We start from the raw sequence: 15,860 nt of genomic DNA on the forward strand, positions 1-15,860 counted from the left end.
TCCCTTTTCTCAGATCAGTAGTCTCCACCATATCTGTTCCCAGATGAAGCTTTCCTTTCCAGGACATCAGAGCTGCCCTCCTTCTTCAAAGAACAGGGTTTCCCTTCCTCCACAATCAATGCTGCCCTCACCCGCATCTCCACCATTTCTCAGACATCTGTGCTCACCCCATCTTCCCACCAACTTCCTCTTGTCCTCACCTACCAACCCATGAGCCTCTGCATCCAACACACCATTCTCTACAACTTCTGCCATCTTCAACAGGACCCTACAACCAAACACACCTCTACCTAACAGCCCCGTCCACACAACCCGCTTTCTGCAGGATCACTCCCTCCGTGATTTTCTCTTTTCGTCCCACTCCACTAACCTCCCTTTCCTGCACTTATCTTTGCAAGCAACCTAAGTGCTACACATACCCATTCATCTCCCTCACCTCCATTTAGGACCCCAAACAGTCCCCTCAGGTGAGGCAACACTTCACCTGCGAACCTGTTGGCGTCGCCGACTGTATCCGGTGCTGCCGATGCAGCCTCCTCTACATTAATGAAACCCGATATAATCTGGGGGATCACTTTATCAAGCATCTCCACTCCATCCACAAAAGCAGAGTTTCCCGGTGGCCAACCATTTTAATTCCTATCCCCACTCCCGTTCCGACATGTCGATCCACAGATCCTCTTCTGCCACGATGAGGCCACTCTCAGATTGGAGGAGCAACTCCTCACATTCCGTCTTGGTAGCCTGCAACCTGATAGCTTGAACATCCATTTCTCCAACGTCTGGTAACTTTTCCCTGCCTCCTTCCCTCTTCTTCACTTCTCCACTCTGGCTTCCTTCCTGTTCTCCTCACCTGCCTATCACCTCCTCCTTCCCTTTCTCCCATCCTCCATTCCTCTCCTATCAGATACCTTCTTCTCCAGCCCTTTGCCTTTTCCACTATCACCTCCCAGCTTCTTACTTCATCCCCTCTCCTCCACCCACCTGGCTTCACCCATCACCTTCGAGCTGTCCTCCTTCCCTTCCCAATGCCCCCCCCACCCCTCACCTTCTTATTCTGGCATCTTCCCCCTTTCTTCCCAGGCCTGATGAAGGGTCCCGGCCCAAAACGTTGACTGTTTATTCATTTCCATAAATGCTGCCTGACCTGCTGAGTTCCTCCACCATTTTGTGTGTGTTGCTCTAGATTTTCAGCATCTGCAGGATCTCGTGTGTTTATAATAGAACTTTGTACTCCCCATTACTAATTCAATATGACAGAAGTTTGCCCAGAACTTAAAACTTCACGGCTATCTTCACCTGGTTACCCTCCGTTTATACCCGCCCAATGTGTGGAAATAATGTGCTGTGATTTTCAGATGTGAAGCTGTCTGCTTTGCCAGTCTGTGCATGATGAGACATGAAATTATATCCACAGGTGACGTCACCAAACTAGTCATTTATCATTAAAGTTGTAATCATGAAGTGTTGGGCATTTGCCAATAATGTCACTGGCTTCATTAGTTCTGGCATGGAAATTAGTTTTCATATTTAAGCAAAATCTTTTTGTCACCAGAAAGGAAATTATGGGTATATAAAATGGGTGGATTGGCTGCACGAAATATTCACTAGTTTCTGTCATGGTATGTTTAGAATTATATTTGAAGCTATCATTCAAGTTTGTTGGCCCTCAAGAAAGCAAGGAGAATGAGGAGCATTTAACAAGAGACAAATATAGTTTCCATCATTATGGATTTTTCCCAATGTCTCCATTAAGACTTTTAATAAGATAAAACTGTTATACCTCTCATTAGTGGATGAATATGATGTATTAATACAGCCTATGTTATTCAACATTGAAACAGATGGTTTTTGCAATTTCCATAAAACTAGAATGTTTATGTTTATAAATGAAGAATTGATTGTCTATATATCTGCATATAAGTTCAAATATCGGTCTTTTCTTTATCCCAATGCATCTGGCTATATTAAAAGAATAATAAACTGTGAGTGAAAGGGTTTTTGCAGCTTTTTTGGGCCTAATAATTTAGTAATAACAATTCAAAGAAGATAACCAATTTCCATCAATGTCCTACAGTCTCTCAACAAGCTGAAACCCAGTATTTTGGTTTCTATTACCTTTCTTCTCTCATGAAGTGGAGTTCAAAAAAAGCAATGGAAGTGCTATCGAACGTTGTAAGGACTAGGTAAGGTGGATGTGAAGAGGATGTTTCCTATGGTGGGGGTGTCCAGAACTAGAGGGCACAGCCTCAAAATTGAGGGGTGACACTTTAGAATAGAGGTAAGGAGGAATTTTTTTAGTCAGAGGGTAGTAAATCTGTGGAATACTCTGCCACAGACGGCTGTGGAGGTCAAGACTGTGGGTATACTTAAAGTGAAAATTGACAGTTTCCTGATTGGTCAGGGCATGAAAGGCTATGGCAAGAAGGCAGGTGTATAGGGGTGAGTGGGATCCAGAATCAGCCATGATTGAATGGTGGAGCAGACTCAATAGGCTGAATGGCCTAATTCTGCTCCTATATCTTATGGTCTTATAGGAATAAAAGTAGGGAGATAGCTGAAGAATTTCACAAGAAATTATGCATGGGCTAGTAATAGGAATCACAATTAAAATAAAAACATAGGGATTAACTTATACTATAGGTGGGGAATCTTGGCCTGCCAGAGGCTAATACTGTATTAGAAATCTTACTGTGGATTTCTGCGATAATTTTTCTCTCCAATCGTTCGACATGCAGAGTGTAACTGCTTTAACCAGTATAATTCCCCTGCAGCAAAATTACCTCTTGAAGAGCCAAACATTTATTAAATATACTGCACTAAATAAAATTAGTTGGTGATGTTTCCTTTACAGTAGAGTAACTTTCATATCAACTTGAAAGAAAAGTTGGACTCTGTATGGAGTTCTTCTTTTGTGTTTGATGTTGGTATTTGGTTATTTGATAGGTCAGCTGATTTTAATTGCTTTCATATATGTTTAAAAGCTACAGTAATTGATAGATGTAGCAATGGGACAGCTTGGGAATTTCTTTTAGTTAAACAACAGTTGAACACAGAGTCAAGGGCTGACTTTTATTCTGCAATTACACCCTGTCTGTCCAATATTTTCTTGAGCAGTGCTTGGTGCTGTCCACTATGAAGCATCTCTTTTTCATATTTCTGTAATCTTTTAACTTGTCCAGGAATAATTTCAATGAAGAGGAAGAATGTTCTATTCTAATAATATTAAGAAAATATGCAAGAAACCTCAGTACTACTGAATACTACAGGCTCTAAGTATCACCAAGAATCTAAATTCCATAAACAGTCTGATTCTGAAATACCTTGCATAATAAAATGGATGGATGAGCTGTGATGCAACAACATCTCTGAGAACGGCATTGGGATGAGTTTGTTTGAAGAGCTACACATTTTGGGTGGCGAGGTGGAGATAAGTCTTTACTAAAGGAGAGGTAAGGCGCTCCTTCCATCTGCTAGCCTGAGGGTCACCCTTGAGCAAGACGCAGCACCTGTTTAGCTCCCCACCCACCACACCGATCAAAGTCATGTGAAACCATGGGAGCTGGTGGTGGATGGTCGTATGGGCTGCTCGTGCATATCACAATCTCGATTATGCCAGGCAGACAATCTCTGAAGAGTATTGATCATGGCTGGGGTCTCCTGTCTTGTAAAAACACTGCCCAGAAGAAGGCAATGGCAAACCACTTCAGCAGAAAATTTGCCAAAAGCAATCATGGTCATGAAAGAGAAAAGAATAAGAACAACAGCAGAAGGGGGTCCTATTAGAACTTCTTAGATTAAAGGCAGACGGAAGACCATGATCACCAATGTCATATGACATGGTGCATAATGATGATCATGATGACACTGTTAAGGCATTCGAGATTGACAGTGCATTTTGCATTTTAGGTGGGGCAAAAATATCTGATTTTCTGCACGGTAATTACTTCATCTCTTTTGAAACAATGACCAAAACACAGAAGTTAAAAATGATTTTTATTTAAGGTGAATAATTGTGACACGTACCAGTTTCGGGTTGCTTCTTCTGCTCATTGTCACTCAATAATCCCCTGGTGGATGCTTCGATATTTTCAGCAGCGCTCTCACACTCCTCTGAATCTGGGAGAGTTTTACACAGCAATAATTTGACAGCAGCCAACTGATTTATATGTCATTAACTTGAATGATTTATAGAGAACTATTGTAGGAAGGCTTACTAAAGGGATAAGCAAATTAATTGAATGGCTTTGTTATTTCTAGTAAACTGAACAGCATTTCTCATCCAATTTCTTGGCAGGGTTTCAATGAAAAGAGGAATGACATTTTATGTTTTTTTCAGGGGAATTAAGATATTTTTGTGTAATATGGTTGCTGCATGCACTAAATTCTCAGGCGTTGTCAACAGAAAGGGTCCAATGTAATAGGAAGATGGAGTTTACTGCAATCCATAACCAGCTGAACAAAGCACTTCAAAATTATTGAGGTCAGTGCACTGGACGGTAGTCATTGAGGCAGGTTACCGTCACCCTCTTGGTCGCCAGGATAAGGGTGGCTACCCTGAAGCCTACGGGGATGGTGGATTGTTCCAGAGTTATGAGTTTATTTAAAGAGCTACACTGCTAAATGTTAAAGATGTCTGTTAGAACCTCCGTTAAGTGGGCTGCACAGCCCATCAGCACCCTACCAGGCATGTTATCAGGCCCTGCAGCTGTCGGTGGGTTGACCCTGGCTACGATCTTCTTCACATCAGTCGTGGCCAGACACAGTGCCTGCTCAGTGGACTGGGCAGTGAAAATGACATGTGGTACGCTCGCCTGAAGAGCCCAAGACATTGTGTGTAATAATTGGGACTCTATGCAGACAAGATTCTTCAGAATATTGCTTGTAGTTATAAGGAGAAATTAGACAGGCGGTGTTTATTCTCACTGAAATGTGGGAGACTGAAGAATGACATTAAAGAGATTTTTAACATTATGAGGGCCATAGATAGGATAGATAGTCAGAATCCTGTTTTTTCAATGCAGGCGAATTTAGAATGGGAGGAAAGGCATAGAGAGATACAGTACAGGGCTAACGTGGGCAAATTGGAATCATATAGATTGGCATCATTATTGACAAGGGTGAGTCAAAAGGATACATTTCTGTTCTGTGTATCCCTATGATTCAATGAATTTAACGTATCAACAGACCTCCAGTTTTTATTTGTCGCTGGAAACATCTTTATATAAAAGCAAACCATATACTGTATATCAAAAGCTGGTTGAATGTTTGAGGGAAGGGAACTGAGTCTGGTCCTAATCTGATCAAAGTTCCCTTTCAGGTATGATTCCCAGCTAGATAACTGTGCTGTGACTGAAAATGGAAACTTAGCTTCATAAAATCATGAAGGTTTACAGTCTGGAAGGCCAATCAGCCCATCGTGTCTGCATTGTCACCTTGGTAAGTGATGATATGTATTTAAAATATTTACCCTTCAGTTCCCGTCATAACAATCTTTAGGACCTGTAATTGTACAAACTGTAGGATTCCAAACATGATCACAAAATGGCAGATTTTGCATCATAACAACATCCAGCTTTCCAAGACCCAATAGAATGAATTATTCCTGAAATAGGATTAATATGGGAAATGCAATAACTATTTGCTCAAAGCAAAATTCAACAACAAACATTGTTATAACAATGTTAGTTGATGAATCATGAATTTGCTCCCCAATGAAGAGCGCAACAAAATTGTCTGCAACCAGCTAAGAGATCAAACTAAACATCTCATCTGAAGGAGCTGTGTCTGACAGTGCAGCTCTTCTCCTTCATTCCCTTGAAGGATTGATCAGTCCTGATTTTGTTCCCTGGGGAACACAGACCGTGCAGATTGGAAACAACGTCTCCTCCTCGCTGACAATCAACAAGAGCGCACCTCAAGGATGAATGCTTAGCCCGCTGCTCTACTCTAGCAATACTCTTGACTGTGTGGCTAGACGCAGCACCAATATCATCTACAAATCTGCCACTGACACAACTGTTGTTGGCAGATTCTTAGATGGTGATGAGGAGTTGCACAGGAGTGAGGGCGATCAGCTGGTTGACTAGTATCACACAGCTACCTTGCCCTCAGTGTTGGTAAGACAAGGAATTGATTGTGGACATCAGGAAGGGGAAGTCAGGAGAGCATACAACACTCCTCATTGGCGGGTCACCAGTGGAAAGGGTGAGCAATTTCAATTTCATAGGTGGTCATCATCTCTAGTGATCTATCTGGGGCCAACATATTGATGCATATTGAGTCCATATTGAGTTCTAAAAAGGCGTGACAGTGGATAAATTTGAGGAGATTTGGTATGTCACCAACTTTTTACAGATGTACTGTGGAGAGCATTCTGATCAGTTGTATTAACATATGGTAGGGAGGATCCAATGCACAGGATTGGAAAAGCTGGAGAGGGTTGTCATCTCAATCCTGGGCACTAGTTACCCTACCATCATGGTCATCTTCAGAAGACTATGCCTCCAGAAGGTGGCGTCCATCAATATTGAACCTCACTACCCAGAACATTCCCTTTTCCCATTGCTAACATCAGGGAGCAAGTACAGGAGCCTGAAGACACGCACTCAACATTTTAGGAACAATTATTCCCTTTTACCATCAGATTTCTGAATGCTCCATGAACCTAGGAACACTACCTCAATATTTTCCTTTCTTTTGCATTACTTGCTTTTTCATATTTCTTAATGCAACTTACAGTATTGCACTGCGTTGTTGCCACAAAAATAACAAATTTCATGGCATGTGAGTGATGATAAACCTGATTCTGATGGGGTCTCTGTTGTGGACTGAGAGTGGGAATGGGGCAGGGAGAGGGGAATCGCAGTTGGGAAAAGGAGAAGGGAGTGCGGAGGGAGCAGGAAGCACCAGAAAGACATTCTGTAATGATCAATAAATCAATTGTTTGGAATAAAATGGCCTCGCCTGTTGTCTCAGGGCTGGATGTGTCTGCATCCGCACACCCCACACCCCGATCCCCGGCATTCCTTCTCTGCCACCTATCCCACACCCCTCCCATGGTACTCCACCCTCATCACTCCCAACATCATTTGCTCTTGCCAGATTTACAAACTTGCTCTCCGCTTCACATTGACAAATTCAGTACTGTGCAAAAGCCTTAGGCACCCAATCTATATACTGTATGTGCCCAAGAATTTTGCACAGTACTATAGATCAGTGATAGTATAACTGATTCTGATTCAGAAATTCACCTTGGTAGGTGGAGTAAACACTCAAAGAAGCAGCTGTGCATTAAAATCTTCTTTGGATATTGGAACCAAAGCACAAGCTGTTACTATATTACTGCATTTAATACAATTTCTGATTGTGGACTTCAGAAAGGGTAAGACAAGGGAATGCACATCAGCACTCATAGAGGATCAGAATTGGAGAGAGTGAGCAATTTCAAGTTCCTGGGTGTCAAGATCTCTGAGGATCTAACTTGGATGAAGCTATAAGGAAGGCAAGACAGTGGTTATATTTCATTAGGAGCTTGGGAAGATTTGGTATGTCACCAAAACGCTCACAAATTTCTATGGATGTACTGTGGAGAGCATTCTAACTGGGTGCGTCATTGTTTGGTATGGGGAGGGTGGGTGTTGGGGCTACTGCACAGGATAGAAGTGAGCTGCAGAGAGTTGTAAGATTAGTGTAAGGGGGTTTCGACTTTTATGTTACTGCGGAGGCTAATTAAAATGGTGTCTTTGTTATGTTAATCTGGAGAATGTGGCTTTGTTGTGTTAAATGCTGAGAAAGTTTGCGCTAACAGCTTGCTTTTCTTTAGAGTGTGATAAGTAAGTGCTATTAACCAATTGGGATAGTTGTTATGGTTTTGGTGTATTTGAAGATACTGTATGCGCGGGGTTTTGGGGCAGAAGGCGGGAGAGTGAGACAGAGGATGGACGAGGTGCTGTGAGTCCGCTAACGGGGTCGGACCCCGAGCGGGACGTTTGGCGAGGAGACGGAGACGGACTCGTGTGGAGCGTCTGGTCGACCACCGTTGTTGGTCCCAGGTGGCCAGTTGAGGTGGTCCGAGGGGGTCGCAGGGTGAAGAAGAAGGTCCTTGAGCTCCAATAGTTTTTGTGCACGAAGAGATTGAACTTCGATAAGTGTGGGGCCTTTTATTTTCCTTTTATATTTTATTCTCTTTTAATTATATAGTTCCAGTAATATCTATAAACTGTATGTCAATTAATTGCATCTGGTGTATTGCCTGTTATTTGGGCGGGGTGGGGTACCTCACACAGCATCCACACAAACGAATTATCCAGTTTGTCGGGGCCGAGGCTGTTTCCCTAGACGACAGTGAGCCGAGCGACCCTGAGGCCGGCCGGGGGGGCTACACTAGCCAGCTCCATCATGGACACTAGGTCATCTTCAAGAAGCAGTGCCTCAGAAAGACGGCATCCATCATTAAGGACCTCCACCACCCAGGAAATGCCCTCTTCTCATTGCTACCATCAGGAAGTCTGAACAGTTCAGGAACAGCTTCTTCCCCTCTATCATCTGATTTCTAAATGGACATTGAACCTATGAACACTACCTCATTACTTCATTTATTTCTTTTTTTTTGCACTGCTTATTTAATTTAACTATTTTGTATATTTACATAGTGTAATTCACAGTTGTTCTTTTTTCTCTCTATTATCATGTATTGCATTGTACTGTTGTTGCAGTTAACAAATTTCACGACATATGCCAGTGATATTAAACCTGATTCGATTCTAGCAAGCAACCAAGCACAAATTTCTACCCTATAAGCCTCTGAAGTGTGATTTGATCTCTCATGACCTACCAAATGAGTTGACAGTTCCGTCAACCGAGCTTACACTGGGCATTATGAAAACATTTAAGAAGATATTTTTTCAGTAATACTTACTTAAAATTGGCCCATAGGGGTCATCACAAGTAATTGTTCTGTGCAAGTTATTAATCGAGTCAACCACATAGAGTTTGCTGTCTCCATCTAGGTCAAAATCTGTTAAGTCCTTGAAACCGTTCTGCATTTTCATCTGGTAGAAAGAAAAAAGTTGTATGGTATATTAATTTATAAATCTTGAGTGGTTTATTGGATTTGATATTTTGGATTTATTAAGCACATCATGTATGACTTGTAGAAAGATTCTTCTACACAATATAATATTGAGGGGGCAACTAAGTTTCAACTGAACTTGTCAACCTGGTGTCTGCAACAATACCAAAGAAAGGGAAACAGACTTATTTTCAAATTTAGTCAAATATGCAAAACCCAAGAGCCACAAAGTAGGTAACCCCAATTTCATTAACTAAAGAGCAGGACGAAAGTTAAATACTTTCTAGATCAGTGGTGTTCTAGATGATCAGGACTGATGAAGGGCCTCGACCTGAAATGTTGATAGTTTACTCTTTTCCATAGATGCTGCCGGGCCTGTTGAGTTCCTCCAGCATTTTATGTGTGTCACTTGGATTTCCAGCATCTGCAGATTTTCTCAGGTTTGTGATACTTAAGGCAGAGGTTGATAGATTCTTGATTAGTGAGGGCATGAAGGGATATGAGGAGAAGGCAGGAGATTGGGGCTGAGAGGGAAATGGAACAGTCATAATGAAATGCTGAAGCAGACCAATGGGTCAAATGGCCTAATCCTGCTCCTATATCTTGCAGTCTTATTTTGTTCTTCAGTACCTCTTGTGCTCATTGTAAAAACACTAGATATTCTCTCCGACTGGTGTGGAGAATAGGTTTTTATCAGTGAGTTCCAATCGTACTTCAACAGTCACCAGAAGCCCCTGTGAAGCCTCTGAGGAAGGATTACACTCTAGATTTCATAACAAACAATAAAAGCAATTAAAAAGAATCCTACCTGGAAAATTATATAAAAAATAACTGCTTTATTAATAGTGGTTCACACCTTATTCTTCCTGGCCAAACTTCTTCATTCTCTTAAGGCAGGAAGCTGAGCACATTTCATCCTTATCCACCATCATGGCATCAGATTTAAATGGGAATACCTATATACATTTACCTCTGTCATGTAAAATCTGGGACAATGACTGTACTAGTTCCCAGAAGCACTCAGATCCATACACTGGCAAGACATGTGGCCACCAGTTTAGATTATGAAGACACGCAGCCCTCTTTTATTGTCATTTAGTAATGCATGCATTAAGAAATGATACAATATTTCCTCCGGTGTGATATCACAAAACACAGGACAGAACAAGACTGAAAAAAAACTAACAAAACCACATAATTATAACATATAGTTACAACTATGCAACAATACCATAACTCAATGAAGAAGTCCATGAGTACAGTAAAGTTCAAAGTCTCTCAAGTGTCCCACATCTCATGCAGATGGAGAGAAGGAAGAAAAACTCTCCCTGCCATACCCGACCACGGTCCGACTCTGAGTCATCCGAAAACTTCGAGCTCTGATCAGCTCTCTGACACTGAGTACTGAGCGCCATCACTATCCCAACGATTCGACCTCCTTCTCGGTCGCCAACAGCAGGCAAAGCCGGGGATTTTGAGGCCTACCCTCCAAAAGATTCCCAACCGCGCAGTAACGACAGCAGCGAACAAGCGTTTCAGAAATTTTTCCAGATGTTCCTCTGTGCTTTCACGTCCATCTTCATCAAATCAGAATTGTCCACGGCCCCTATTTAACAGATACGATATCATTCTTCATCGGAGGGCTGCGCACGCGCGGTGCTTCTCTTCTCCTCCCGCCTTTTTACATCTGTGCCAGTTAGTTCTGTGCTCCAGTGTTCTACAGGAACTGGCCTGTGCCCACCTAAATGCCATGATAAATTTGAACTTTGAACCTGTATTGTCTATCGTATATTATATAGTGATCAACCTATGCCCACCAGCTTTGTGCCTCAGTATTAAGTAACAGTACCTTTGTTCCTTGGTTTAGTTTCCTGCTGTTCTTTAAGGATGTGACTCCAGAAATAGGTAAGTGAGGTATGGAGTGCTTGGATTTTCAGAAGGCTTTCAAAAGAGTCTCATACAAGGTTAGGGCACATGGAGGTGAAATTAAGAAACTACAATAGATTTAAAATTGCTTATTGGACAGGATACAAAGAATGTGAATAAACAGACTTTTCTCAGTTTAGCAAGATGCAACTTGTGGAATACTTGTAGTGCTTTGGCCCCAGCTAGTCACCGTCTATCAATGATGTTGTAATCAGGTAATGTTGATGTTGAAAGGCACTTGGTGACCTATCACTGAAAGGTAACGTGCAGGAACAGCAAGTGATAAGGGAAGGCAAATAGAATCTTGGCCTTTGTAATGAGAATTTTTGAGTAATGGTGTCTCGCTGCAATTATACAGAGATTTGGTGCAGTATTATGCCCCATATTGTTCAGTTTCGGTCTCCTTACCTAAACATGGGGTATACTTGCCACTGAAGGACTTCAGCAAAGATTCACTAGACTGGTTCCAGATGTGGTACATTTGATTAATGAGGAAAGTGACTGGCCTCTATGAATTATAGTTTAGATGAAAGAATGGAGGCATTGAAGTTTATAAAATTCTTATAAAATTATAAAATTCTCTAAGATTGGATATAAGGGGGAAGTTTCTCCTGCTGGTTGGAAGCAGGGTGAAGATAAGAATTGGAAGCAGGCCATTTAAGACTGAATTAGAAACCACAGAAAAACTACAGCACAGAAACAGGCCTTTTGGCCCTTCTTGGCTGTGCTGAACCATTTTCTGCCTAGTCCCACTGACCTGCACATGGACCATATCCCTCCATACACCTCCCATCCATGTATCTGTCCAATTTATTCTTAAATGTTAAAAAAAGAACCCGCATTTACCACCTCATCTGGAAGCTCATTCCATACTCCCACCACTCTCTGTGTGAAGAAGCCCCCTCTAATGTTCCCTTTAAACTCTTCCCCCATCACCCTTAACCCATGTCCTCTGGTTTTTTTCTCCCCTTGCCTCAGTGGAAAAAGCCTGCTTGCATTCACTCTTATCTATACCCATCATAATTTTATATACCTCTATCAAATCTCCCCTCAATTCTTCTACGCTCCAGGGAATAAAGTCCTAACCTATTCAACCTTTCTCTGTAACTCAGTTTCTCAAGTGCCGGCAACATCCTTGTAAACCTTCTCTGCAGTCTTTCAACCTTATTAATATCCTTCCTGTAATTTGGTGACCAAAACTGAACACAATACTCGAGATTTGGCCTCACCAATGCCCTATACAACCTCATCATAACATTCCAGCTCTTATACTCAATACTTTGATTAATAAAGGCCAATGTACCAAAAGCTCTCTTTACGACCCTATTATGGAGAAAATTCTTCACAAAAAAGTATTGTGTATCTTTGGAATTTTCTTCGCTGAAGGGTTATGGATGTCCTGCCATTGAGTTCATACAAGAAGAAATCAATAGGCTTCTGAATATTATGGTAATCTAGCATGCAGGGATAATGTGGGAGAATGGACCTGGGATGGAAGATCAGATCATGCTCTTGAATAACTATAAACTCAAAAGGGGCAAATGCACTAATACTGTTTCTATTTCTCAGATTTTGTATGTCTTATACAGTGCCCATTAGTGATGTACCCCAATGCCATATCATGATGGACGTGTCCACCAGCAGAGCCCCTGGTGTTGTGCAGTTACAGACCTGTAGAACCAGTAATGTGCCTCAGTGTCATACTATGATGGACCTGTGCTGTACCAGTACTAGTGGTTGTCCTGGGGATTCCTGGTAACTGTTGTCACAAGTGCGGAGCATGGGTGGACCCAAATGCAGGACACAAACATGTTTTGTAGCGTTAACAAAAATAAAGTTTATTAATAGTTACTAGGAAAGCAGGGAAGCGAGGATTGTACAGAGAGACGTCAAGGAGTGAATGAAGCAGAAGCAGGAATATGCATGGCTGGAGTTGGGCTCAGACTGGGACTCAGGGCCTGGGCTTGGCCTGGGACTTGGGACCTGGACTTGGACTTGGGCTTGGCCTGGGACACAGGACCTGGACTCGGGACCTAGGCTTGGCCCGGCACTCAGGACCCAGACTTGGACCTGGGCTTGGAACTCAGAAAATCGGAGCCTGGACTTGGAACTCGGAACATTGGAAGAGACAGAATTTGCAAACTCTGAGTAGCGGCAAATGGCCGAACCTACCCAGCGGAGGCAAGGACAGGAAGGGACAGTTCCCAACCCAGTGTAGCAGCAAATGGCTGGACCTACCCAGCAGAGAAGAAAACACAAAGAGACAGTTCCCAACTCAGAATAGTGGCAAACGGCCAGACCTACCCAGCAGAGGTGAGGACACGAAGAGACAAAACCACACAACAATAGACAGTTCTTTATCTTGGTACAAAGTGGCTCCAAGTAGCGGCGAGCTCTCGAATTGGCCCCGGAACTACAGACAGTGGGATTTTGACTCATTCCAGCAGATTAACTTGACGGACCTGCTCCAGCGAGGTAGCATAGCAGGCTCGCTCAGGGGCGGTAACTTGACGGGCTCGCTCCGGCAAGGAGAGCTGACTTACTGGCACTTGCTTCGGGGAGGAGACTTGACTTGCTCCGGCGATGTGACTTGGCTCACTCCGGCAAGGCGACTTGCTTCGATGACGTGAGGTGACGGTCTCGCGTCGAGTAGCTGTAAGCCGGACGCTATATACTACTGGTTCAGCTGAGAATCAAGTGTCTTTAATCACAGAGCCCAAGAAACACGGGGAATTATACTTGGCCTGAGGATTATATTAACTATTCGCAAGCATTGTTAACTCCACATGCACTATGACATCAGATGAACCATATGCAGCAAGGGTTAACTTGTTATATTATTGTATCGTTTGCAGAAATAATGAGTATCCCAATTAAGAACACTCAAGTGTATGTCATCAAATGTTTTCTGCTGATGCCGGCAGTAAAAGTTAGAGCTTAACTTGACCAGCTCTCATCTGTTGGTCTAAAATTATGAAGTCAATTAACACATTCAGTGATAAAGCCCAAACAGTGACTGTCTCTTTATAACCAAAAGTGAATAAATAGCATAAAGCTGTTAGTTGATTAGATTTTTAAACCAACTATAGAGTTGTTACTTGAGTTCCAAAAATAATCTAATATTTTAAAATAAATAAAATTATCCTGCTCTAATTTAACCACCAATGCCAGAATCTCTATTCTAAGTTATACATTTCAAGATTTTTTTCTTTACTTCACTAATTAACTTTGGTTAATTGGTATCATATTGAATAATATTACACCAAATTCTCAAGTCGCCATTTAGTCTCCATGAGTTACGTGAAGGGTTGTTGCAAATCAAGTGTCTTAATTTTAGCAGTTGTTGCTGTTGCCCACTGCCACCAAAAATAAAATCTACTTACCAGGCTTTATTACAAATCCAGTAGAATTCTGTGAAGCATAAATAAATGTTTTCTCAGAGAAATTACCAAGTTCAGATAATATTTTAGTTTGAACAGTGTAGTACTTGAGCTTTGTCGAGGATTAATTTATCCCTTTCCTGAGGCAAGATTATTCTGGACAAGCTGTGAGATTCAGTCTATCCCCACAACCTAAATATAGTTCCAACCAGTGAGTACTCAGATTTCCAATTTAAGATATCTAATCTGATGTAGGAATATTGACTAAGAACCATTTTTATAACATAGAGCTGAGGACAACTCCTCTCTGTACGTTTTTTAATTTGAATGGATTTAAGACTAATTTCTTTAATGGTGATACCACATTGCCTTCCTTTATCTAAAATGAAAATTTGTGAAGCACGAACAGCCCAATGTTATTTATGTACAGAGGCACAAATCTATGGATCTTTACTTAAAGGAAACATTAACCTTTCAATCTTGTTGGCTGGCTCCAAAAATGATTAGAAATGGTTCTTTAACCTGCATTTACAGAAATTATCCCCAAGGCTGATTTTGATGTACAAACGTAGATTAGCAAGGAAGTCATTGAAAATATGTATAAGATACAAACTACTCAGAGATGATCAAAGCAGACCGTATCCAGCCTTATCATTTTATTAGTCCCGCATAAGACTGTAACAAGTTGAGGTTAGATAAATCTCAGTCAGCTTTTCATGCATAAACCGCCAAACCTACGTTGCAATGCATTTGCAAAACCAAAGCCAAAGCCAAAGTAAAATTATTATCAAAGTACATGTATGTCACCATATACTATATTGAGATTCACTTTCTTGCAGGAATTTACAGGAAAATAACAAAATAAAATTTATGAAAAATTATACACAGATACTGCCAAAAAACCAGTGTGCCAGTAAAGGTAAATTGTGCAAACAATAAATAAATAAATATTGAGAACATGAATTGTAGAGTCCTTAAGTCTTTTGGTTGAGTGTAGGTTGAAGATCAGAAGGATCTTAAAAAAAATCAAGTGCTAAGGCTGTTTTGTTATATTTATAATAAAATGTGCATATGTGATAGACACATGGAAAAGTCACTTTGGGGTCAGGGTAAGGCCATGGTGAATCAGCAATAAAGTATTATTAAGAATCTTTTTCACGTAAAGTTGTTCAAATGCTCTTAAGGATCAAGTTATCCATATCTAAGCCCTAAACATCAACTGTTTATTCCCAACCATAGATGCTGCCTCACTGGTTGAACTCCTCCAGCTCAATGTCTATATTGCTCTAGATTTCCAGCACCTGCAGTACCTCTTGTATCTAAGCTACACGTCCTTAGGAGTGATCACTGGTACTTTCAGTGAATCAATAAGTCAAGACAATTGCACAGGAGAGTGTCTAAGGTTTTGATGAGTAAGGTTATTTACCACTCCTTGTTCTGGTTATTGCTGACTGATTCGTTTAGAGCCTTCACAAGATGGG

The sequence above is a fragment of the Mobula birostris genome, chromosome 9 (assembly GCF_030028105.1).
Source record: "Mobula birostris isolate sMobBir1 chromosome 9, sMobBir1.hap1, whole genome shotgun sequence".
Lineage (NCBI taxonomy): Eukaryota > Metazoa > Chordata > Chondrichthyes > Myliobatiformes > Myliobatidae > Mobula > Mobula birostris.